The sequence below is a fragment of the Myotis brandtii genome, unplaced genomic scaffold, assembly GCF_000412655.1.
Source record: "Myotis brandtii unplaced genomic scaffold, ASM41265v1 scaffold196, whole genome shotgun sequence".
NCBI classification, from domain to species: Eukaryota; Metazoa; Chordata; class Mammalia; order Chiroptera; family Vespertilionidae; genus Myotis; species Myotis brandtii.
In genome coordinates, this window is record NW_005357311.1 from 6,253,346 (window position 1) to 6,262,252 (window position 8,907).

An 8,907-nucleotide genomic window follows, 5' to 3' on the forward strand; every position below is an offset into this window, starting at 1 on the left:
GCGGGGGGGGCAGGGAGCCGCGGAAGAGGGTCCCAGGAACCACCGCAGACGCAAAGTAGTGCCCCGCGCCGCAGCGGGACCGGGCCGGCTGAGGAGTGGAGAGATGGGCAGGAGAAGGGGACGCTCTCCTCCAGGAGCACGCAAGAGCGTTTGCAGTCCATCTTCCCACTCGTCGCTCCTTCGGTGGGGGTGAGGCGAAAGTGAAGCGCGCTGGTTTCCACTCTGGATCACAAAATCAACTCCAGGTTAAGCGCCACTTCGGCAGAGCGGTGCTTTTTGGAACACGATGCTCGCCTTTGCCTGAATTAACAGTCCTGGAGTCCCAGCTGCAAAGCACCGCAACACTTTCAACTGAAAACGAAGCCCACAGAACTCAGTCACTGCAGAACAGTCCACGACTTTCATGAAAATGAGGAAAACACTGTCATCCTATCCTCCCCTTTTGTGGCGATAGTAGTTACGTGTTTGAGCTATTCGAAGGCTGACACCTCGCTACTGCTTTGTTGTAAAACGCCAAACGAGGCGCCCCGTTGAGCGCTTTTGTCAATAACCTTAACATTCACAAACTGTCTCCGAGCAATTTGAGTAGTTTTAGTACAGTACTAGTGCATATCTCAAACTCACTGGTCAGATGATAAAAACAGGGAGATGCTCCGGATTCAGTTATTAGAAAATCGTGGAAAGGGAAGGAGTTTAGCCAATCACAGCTCAGAAAAATAAATTATGTTTACTTCCCGTCCAATCGAAACAAGACTTTGTAACCGATACACAAACAGATCGCCAACCTGGAATCCTTGTAAATCAAACAGTACAGATTTTTATTTGTAGGCTTTTTAAAGGGTAGTTTTTAAAACCCACTTTGTTGTTTTCAGGGCCTTATGATTATAATCAATTCCAAAAAGCTAGCCCAATTCCAAAAATCTAGCCCAATAAAAACTTATTCTAAATTTTGGTTTCTTAGAGATTTTCCTGAACATGTACTTTAAAAAAAAGTTACCTTTCTAATAAAGGAATTTACACTAATGATCTGAATGTTAAAATAAATATAAGGCTTTTATCTGCTTTCTTAGAAAACCCAAGCTGAGCTGTTTGAAGTGGGAAAAACATGGCCACTTCTTAGGTTAGAAACCAAAATTACAAAAACATAGATTTTAATCATAATGGTCTATTTTTGCTCATCTTAAGGCCAAATATAGAATTGTAATATACCAAAAAGGAAAACCTCTTCCACAATGCATATTGGCAAGTTATGAGAAAAATTTAATTTTACATGTGCAATTTTATTTCCACGTTCATTCTTTTAATATCTAGTGTATAGTACTTAGCAAATCACCTTAAGAACTACAAACTTACATTTCTAAACTCTCAGCTTGGATTAAGGAACCAGTAAAATAACCTGGTGAAAATTACATGTGGAAAAGGAAAAGACAGAAGAAGATCTGTATCCAAATACCAAATTATCAATGACTTGCATTGTGATCTTGGGCTTGACACAACTCTTACAATGGACATTGCCTGCTTCCTAATCTCAGTGATATTCTATGAGCAAGTGAAAAATATAAAGTAGTTTGAGAAAAGAGATGCAAACACTATTATATAAATCTCAGTCACAAAAAGAGTCACTAAATTATATTTTTGGAGTATACGTTGTCAGATTGTATTACATAAAACTTCCTGTTGATTTCAATCTTATAGTCAAACTCCTCTAAAGGGACACCTAGGAACCCTCACTACATGTTTTTTTATTGAATTTATTGGGGTGGCATTGGTTCACAAAACTATCATAGAGGTTTCAAGTGTACAACTCAACAAAACATCATCTGTATACAGTACAGTGACGCTCACTACATGTTGAAAACTGTCCTTTTAAGTGCTTTGAAGAGCATGTAAATTCACTAAATCCATCAAAATATTTCAAGTGCAAAAACAAAGTTTTCATAAGGTCATATATCCTCACAATATTTTCCATCAAATGTCTCCTATTCTTAGTACTATATTCCAAACAGTATTTTATTATCCCTTGATTACAGCCAGTGTGCTTAGAATATACAAGAAAAAAACACACACCAATTTGTGGATATCTTGCTACTGGAGAAACTTGAAATGCATTTTTAAAAATGTAAAATACAAAGGTCTTAAAATATTTTTGTTTGCTGTCATTTTTTGCTTTGTTTTAGGGGAGTATTTATATTATTTTATTTTTGAGAGCACATCATCACTATACATAACATGGAGTTAAAATAAATTTTTAGAATTTAGAATATTTATTTGTTCAATCAGTTCCCTTACATCCTTTGCTTTCATTAAGATCCTCAGAAAATGACAGTATTAGTCAATGTAAAGAAAAGAGTTAAAGTATTTTTACTATGTAGGCAAAGAAAGTTCACACAGGAGTATTTAAAATGACAAAGTTTACTTATAGAAGTTGAAAAATTAAAAATATAGACTAGATTTTGTATTTCTTCCATTCTCACATCTAATTATGTACATTAAATATATACACACACATCAATTCAAGCAAATGTCTTATAATCTATATAAAAGATACATTAGGGAATCATTATTTAAAAGGCATTCATTGCAATGATAAGGGCCATAGTTATCCATTTAATCATCAATGATTAATAATTCATGAAGTTTAACAAATGGCCTACCAGTTATAAAATTATCACTTTTTGACTTCGTGTAATTAATTATAGGAAGAGCTAATAATCTGCTCTCATACATACCAGTATTTTGTGTTATTATAGGTGCCTATTTTAAACATCACAAATAAAACAAATTGATTTAAAAAGTTTAGTGCATATATCTTATCATACTAGCCATCATTTATGAACACTTACTATGTGTCAGACTCTATACTAACTACTTCACACATGTAATTTCACTTTATTTTTTAAGATGAAGAAAATTAAGCTTAGAGTAGTTTAGTTCTTGCTAAGAATACATATTAAGGAACTGGGATTCAAAATCAGGCCTTATGATTTCATAGCCCCCTGCATTATACTAAAAAGTCACTAAAAGGAAATATAAAGGTGAGTCACCTGGTTTCCTCCTCTTTATTAACACGGATTATTCATAATTGATTTGTTTATTTAGCATTTACTGTGTGTCTCATATCATCCTTGAGAGGTCTATTTGGAAAGATAGATAATAGAAATGCCTTGGTTTATTTATTTAAGGATGTATCAATAGAATAACACATAAGATAAGTTTAGTGCATTTTAATAAATAATTTTCAAATCTATTATATCTTGGAGGCTTTTATTAATTATCAAATGTACATATTTATGGGTACACTTATGCACTGTGGAAGCCAATATTAAAATGAAGGAATCCAAGAATTTAAAATGAATTATGCAAGTGAAAGACCAAGAATAGAATGGAAATAAATTTGTTAACATGTTTATTTTTAAACCTTAAATAATTTTTATTTTGATATTTCCCTAAGCTCTTAATTAAACTGAATTGCTCAATCACACTTATGATAATGATAAATAACTCAAATGTCACTTCCTCAAGGAAGCCATCTCTGATTCCCAGACTAGGTCAAATTCCCAATTATGGATTTTCAAACCATTTCCTATTTTTCTTATCACAATTGTATTTATACCATTTATTGTGTTATTGACTGTTTTATATTTGTCTTCCTTGTTAGAATATAAGCTTCATAAAGGCAAGAAAAATGTAACTTGTTCATATATATAGTCCCAGCATCAACTAAGCCTTGTAAAGAGCATATACTCAATAAATGTTATTGAATTAACAAAGGAATACAGCAAAATGTACCTTTTGCTAATTCGAACCCAACTAAAAGAAACAGTTTATTTCTAAATCAAGAGTCCTAAATAGATTTCATGTTCTTCCTAAAGGGTTATTCATTGTATTCAAAATAATGTCTTACATACATTATCTCATTTCACCATGGAGATACAATGGAAAGCCTTCAAAAAACTTGAGCTTTGCCCAGCTGGTGTGGCTCAGTTAATTGAACGCCATCCCATGCACCAGGTCATCACTGATGAGATTCCTGGGCAGGACACATGTTGGGGGTTGTGGGCTTGATCCCCAGTGGGGGTTGTGCAGGAGGCAGCAATTAATGCTTCTCTCTCTCCCTTCCTCTCTCTGAAATCAATAAAAACATATTTTTTTTAAAAAAGAAAAAACAAAACACCTGAGCTTTAACCAGAAAGCAAGGTTGTTCCTGAGAATAATTTCTAAAGAACACATAGAGAGAAAGAGTTAAAATTCACAAGAAAAACATTCATTTTGTTACCAAACTACCAATTTAATGCAAACCCAAAAATGATCCTATGAGTATATATCCAAAACACCAATCTATTCTTAGTATTCTAAAGAGAACTGTCTCAAATAATGTATTTGATGGAGCCAACACACAAACATAACTTTCTGACTGTCTTCTTGATGCCATGTGAAATGAGCAAGAGAGATAAAGGAGGAAACGAGAACAAAAGGAAGGAAGAAGAAAAGAAGTACTGGGCCTTTTAATTGTACACTCTCCACATCTGTTACCCAGTTTCCAATTTAAATTCTGGCTGTACAAAAACCTACCATTTCTTTTCAACATTTTCTATTAAAAATGAGACTACGAATCCAATTTTTAATGATAACAAACTTAAAACATTAGAAGAATGCACACTACATTGGGTATTTCCTAACCTGTTGAGGGAGAAGGTAGCTACAAGAAACAAATAAATGGAAAGTTCCAGTGAGCATTCAGGAAGGGTCTTCCCAGAGTGTCCCCGCAGTACTTTTTGTTTGTTCATCACCTTCTCACAAATGCTTCAACTAACTACCACTAAAATATGCTAGATGGCAGCTTGCACTTTGCACCTTCAACTATTACATTAGCTCCTTGACTTATGAACAAATTAGGCTCCTAAAGGATTATGTTCCTGTTAGTCTCACAAGCTTTCACTATTGCCACATGTTAGTTGTGGCAGAGCTATAAGTCCTAAAGAAAAAGAGCTTCTATAGTTGTATGTAAAGCTATGAAGGAACGTCAAAGTAAAATCTAAGCTAAAAAGTAATATGTACTGACTAAAAAAACTCAGCATGCTAACTATACTCCATTGAAGCTCTCCCCTCAGATGAAGCTGGATTCTACACAAGGAACTTTACAACCAAGAACACACAGTTTCTGAGGCACATTTCTCAAATTAATGGCATCTGGCTTCAAAGAAACAAAACTAAACAAAACAAGATCTAGCAGTGAAATATAGGGGATCTAGTCATTCTTTTCTTTGGCAAATTCTAGAAAAAGCCACATGATTAAATATAAGATTTATAACACAACAAAACATATATGTATTAAAAATAAATTACTCCATATAAAGGAAAGCACTGTCTTTTGGCTCCACATGTGTTTCACTACCACAGATAATTTATTTATTCAATTAAAGAGAGTGTATATTATAGTGTTCCAATTCCAAGGCTTGTTTTTACAGAAGCTCAGTATTTTTCCTTTAAAAATCACAATTGACACATATGAAAACCAGACCTTAAAAAAAGACTTTTTAACTACAAACTTGAAATTCAAATCAACCTCCCCAAAACATTCTGCTACTCCAGGGCACATTTTGATAGTATCTAAGATTAAATGTCTAAGAGAAACACTCAGAAGGCTAACCAATTTCTCTTTTTACAAAATATGCAAACACTTAGGTTACAACTGGTCAATCCCCATTCCACACAGCCATTTACAAATGTATGTCTTAAGATATGTATCCCAAATGTAACAAAGTAGAAATTAGCAATCACATAATGCAGTGTAATGAAAAAGCAGGAATCTGGGAAATCTACATTACTTCTACCACTAACTACTGCATAGTTTGGACAAACCAGTTTGCTTCTCTAGGAATAATATATAAAATGTACAGGCTGATATAATCCTTAAAGATTCTAAAAATTTGCTCCTAAGGCTTCTGAATAATTCAGCAAGTAGCAAAACACACTCTCCTATCACACGGTGGGTTCAAACCTAAAAGATGTTAAAGGACTGACAAATGTTAAATGATTATCTCAAAGGTCTCGCAGAAGATATTCATATTAATCATTAATACATACATACTAATAATACAGGCCAAAAAACTTCTCAATTAACCACCACTGCAGAATGGCTCCTTTGCCCTGCTTTCTAAATTTGCTCTTAAAACTAGCATATTAAAATAATCTATCAGAACTAACTTCAAGTGGAGGAATTTTTTAGATACTATGCATTATAAATAACTTTTGTATTTTAAACTTTTACCTTGCATGCCTTCATGTTTTTCTGTGTTTATAGTGGCTAAAAATCCTTTTTTCAACAATTCTAATTACAAAATTATCTTAAAATCAATTATTTCATTTGTTTTTATATCTAAATTTACATGAATGCTTCTTTCTTCCACTTACAATTTGTTTTTTATATTTACAAGTTTTAAATTTTATACAGTCAATATGCTAATATCTTTACCTTTCAACCTTAGATAAGGTATTCTTCTGTATTTTCTTCTAGTAGTCTTATAATTCAATTATTATAATTCCTTTAAAATTAGATGATAGCCCTGACTGGTTTGGCTCAGTGGATGGAGCGTCGGCCTGCGGACTCAAGGGTCCCGGGTTCGATTCCGGTCAAGGGCATGTACCTTGGTTGCGGGCACATCACCAGTGGGGGGTGTGCAGGAGGCAGCTGATCGATGTTTCTCTCTCATCGATGTTTCTAACTCTCTATCCTTCTCCCTTCCTCTCTGTAGAAAATCAATGGAATGTATTTAAAAAAAATAAAAATAAAAAAATAAAATAAAATAAAATTAGATGATAATATCTACCCCTAAGGGAGGGATAAGAAATCATCCTGCCCCAAACAACAAAGGTCTACTGCTACTGGGGGAAAGGTTAAGCAGAGCCTGTCCTCAAGAGTAAAGATGGTCTAGGTCTAGGATGGACAAAAGTTAAGGCCTCATCCCATGCCCACCACTAAAAAGCAAACCAGCAACATGTAATAAGTAACAGCACTCTACTAATATAGAAGGAACAAAGGAGTATAGAAAGAGCCTCACTGAAGTACAGATGTGCAAGTAAGGCCTAAAGATATAGGTGGAGTAAAAACACTGAGTTAAAACTTTCCAGTAAATCTACACCCACCTTAAGTACAAGGTGATGATAGCTTTTAAAGGTGATGATGGAATGAAGATAACCAGAGCACAAAAAGGCATAAACCCTGATCAACTCCAGGCAAGACTGATTCAACTCTTCAAACTAACAGCTTAGCAAAACAAGAGTCATACCTATTTCTTGGCATAAATACTAAATATTTCTATTTCTACTATCCTGCAAATGATGACTGGCATCCAATTAAAAATGGGGGTGACTTCCCTGGTCACTAAGGTAATGCATACATGTGCAGCTACCATTACCTTCTCTGTAAGTTGTATGAAAACATCTACTGAAGTCTTGTACTTGTACCATTCCTTCAAAGAAAGTTATTTGGTAACCACCTCCCCCACAAAAAAATTATAAGCCACAGAAAATCTCAAAAGCAAACAACTAAATGAGACAAAATAATCAACAGAAGCAGACTTAAGAGATAACTTAGCCCTAGCTGGCTTGGCTCAGTGGATAGAGCTTCGGCCTGCAGACTGAAAGGTCCCAGGTTCGATTCCGGCCAAGGGCACGTGCCTGGGTTGTGGGCTCGATCCCCAGTGTGGGTGAGGAGGCAGCCAATCAATGATTCTCTCTCATCATTGATGTTTCTATCTCTCTCTCCTTCTCCCTTCCTCTCTGAAATCAATAAAGAAATATAAAAAAAAAAAAGAGATAACTTAAATATTGAAACTATCTGCCAAAAAATTAAAAAGTTATAAATATTGATGAAGACTCAAATGGAACAGATAAACAATACCCAAGACCAGATGGCAAATATCCAATATAGAAACTGCAAGGGTTGAACAAAAATGCTAAACGAGTCCATCTGAAGTACAAAATATAATATATGCAATAACATAATTCAAAAAGCCTTTGTGAAGCTCATCAACAGACTTGACACAGATAAGGAAACAAACAATAACCCTGCAGATAGGTCAACAAAAATTACCAGAGCTGAAACTGAACAGGAAAAAAAGAGTGGGGGAAAAATATACACAAAGAGGTGTGGGAAGAGTTTTCAAATCATTTTATAAAATGAGGCAAGAATTACGCTGATACCAAGTCCAGAAAAAGAAATTACAAGAAAAGAAAACTACAGATCAATTATCCCTCATAGATGCAAATATCTTCAACAAATATTACCAAATCAAATGCAGTAAGTTATAAAAGCATAATACAGAAATGCAAAGCAAACTGATTCAACACTGAAAGCTCAATCAGTGTAATTCATCAGATCAACAAACTAAAAAAGAAAAATATGATGGCACCAACAAATGCAAAAAATAAACATTTAAGAAAAGCCAATCCCTATTCATCTATTCTTAATAAAATTCTCAGCACATCAGGAATAGAAGGGCAACTAACATCATACTTAATAATATGACAATGTTTTCCCTAAGAATCAGAACAAGGACATGAGCTGTCACAATTACTGTTAAATAACAACATACGGGAAATCCTAGTTAGTGCAGTAAGAAAAAAGAAATAAAAGTCATACAGAATGAAAAGGAATAAACCTGCCTCTACTTACAAATGGCAGGATTGTCTATGTAGAAAAATCACAAAGACTCTTTAACAAAGCTCCTAGAACTAAGTGAATTTATTTAGCAAGGTTGCAGGATACAAAACGAATATACAAAAATCAATTATCTATCTATACACTAGAAACAAAAAAGTACAAATTTAAACCATACCACTCACAACAGTACAAAACACACACATAAAAATACAATGTCAACAATAAAGATTTTTTAAAAATAC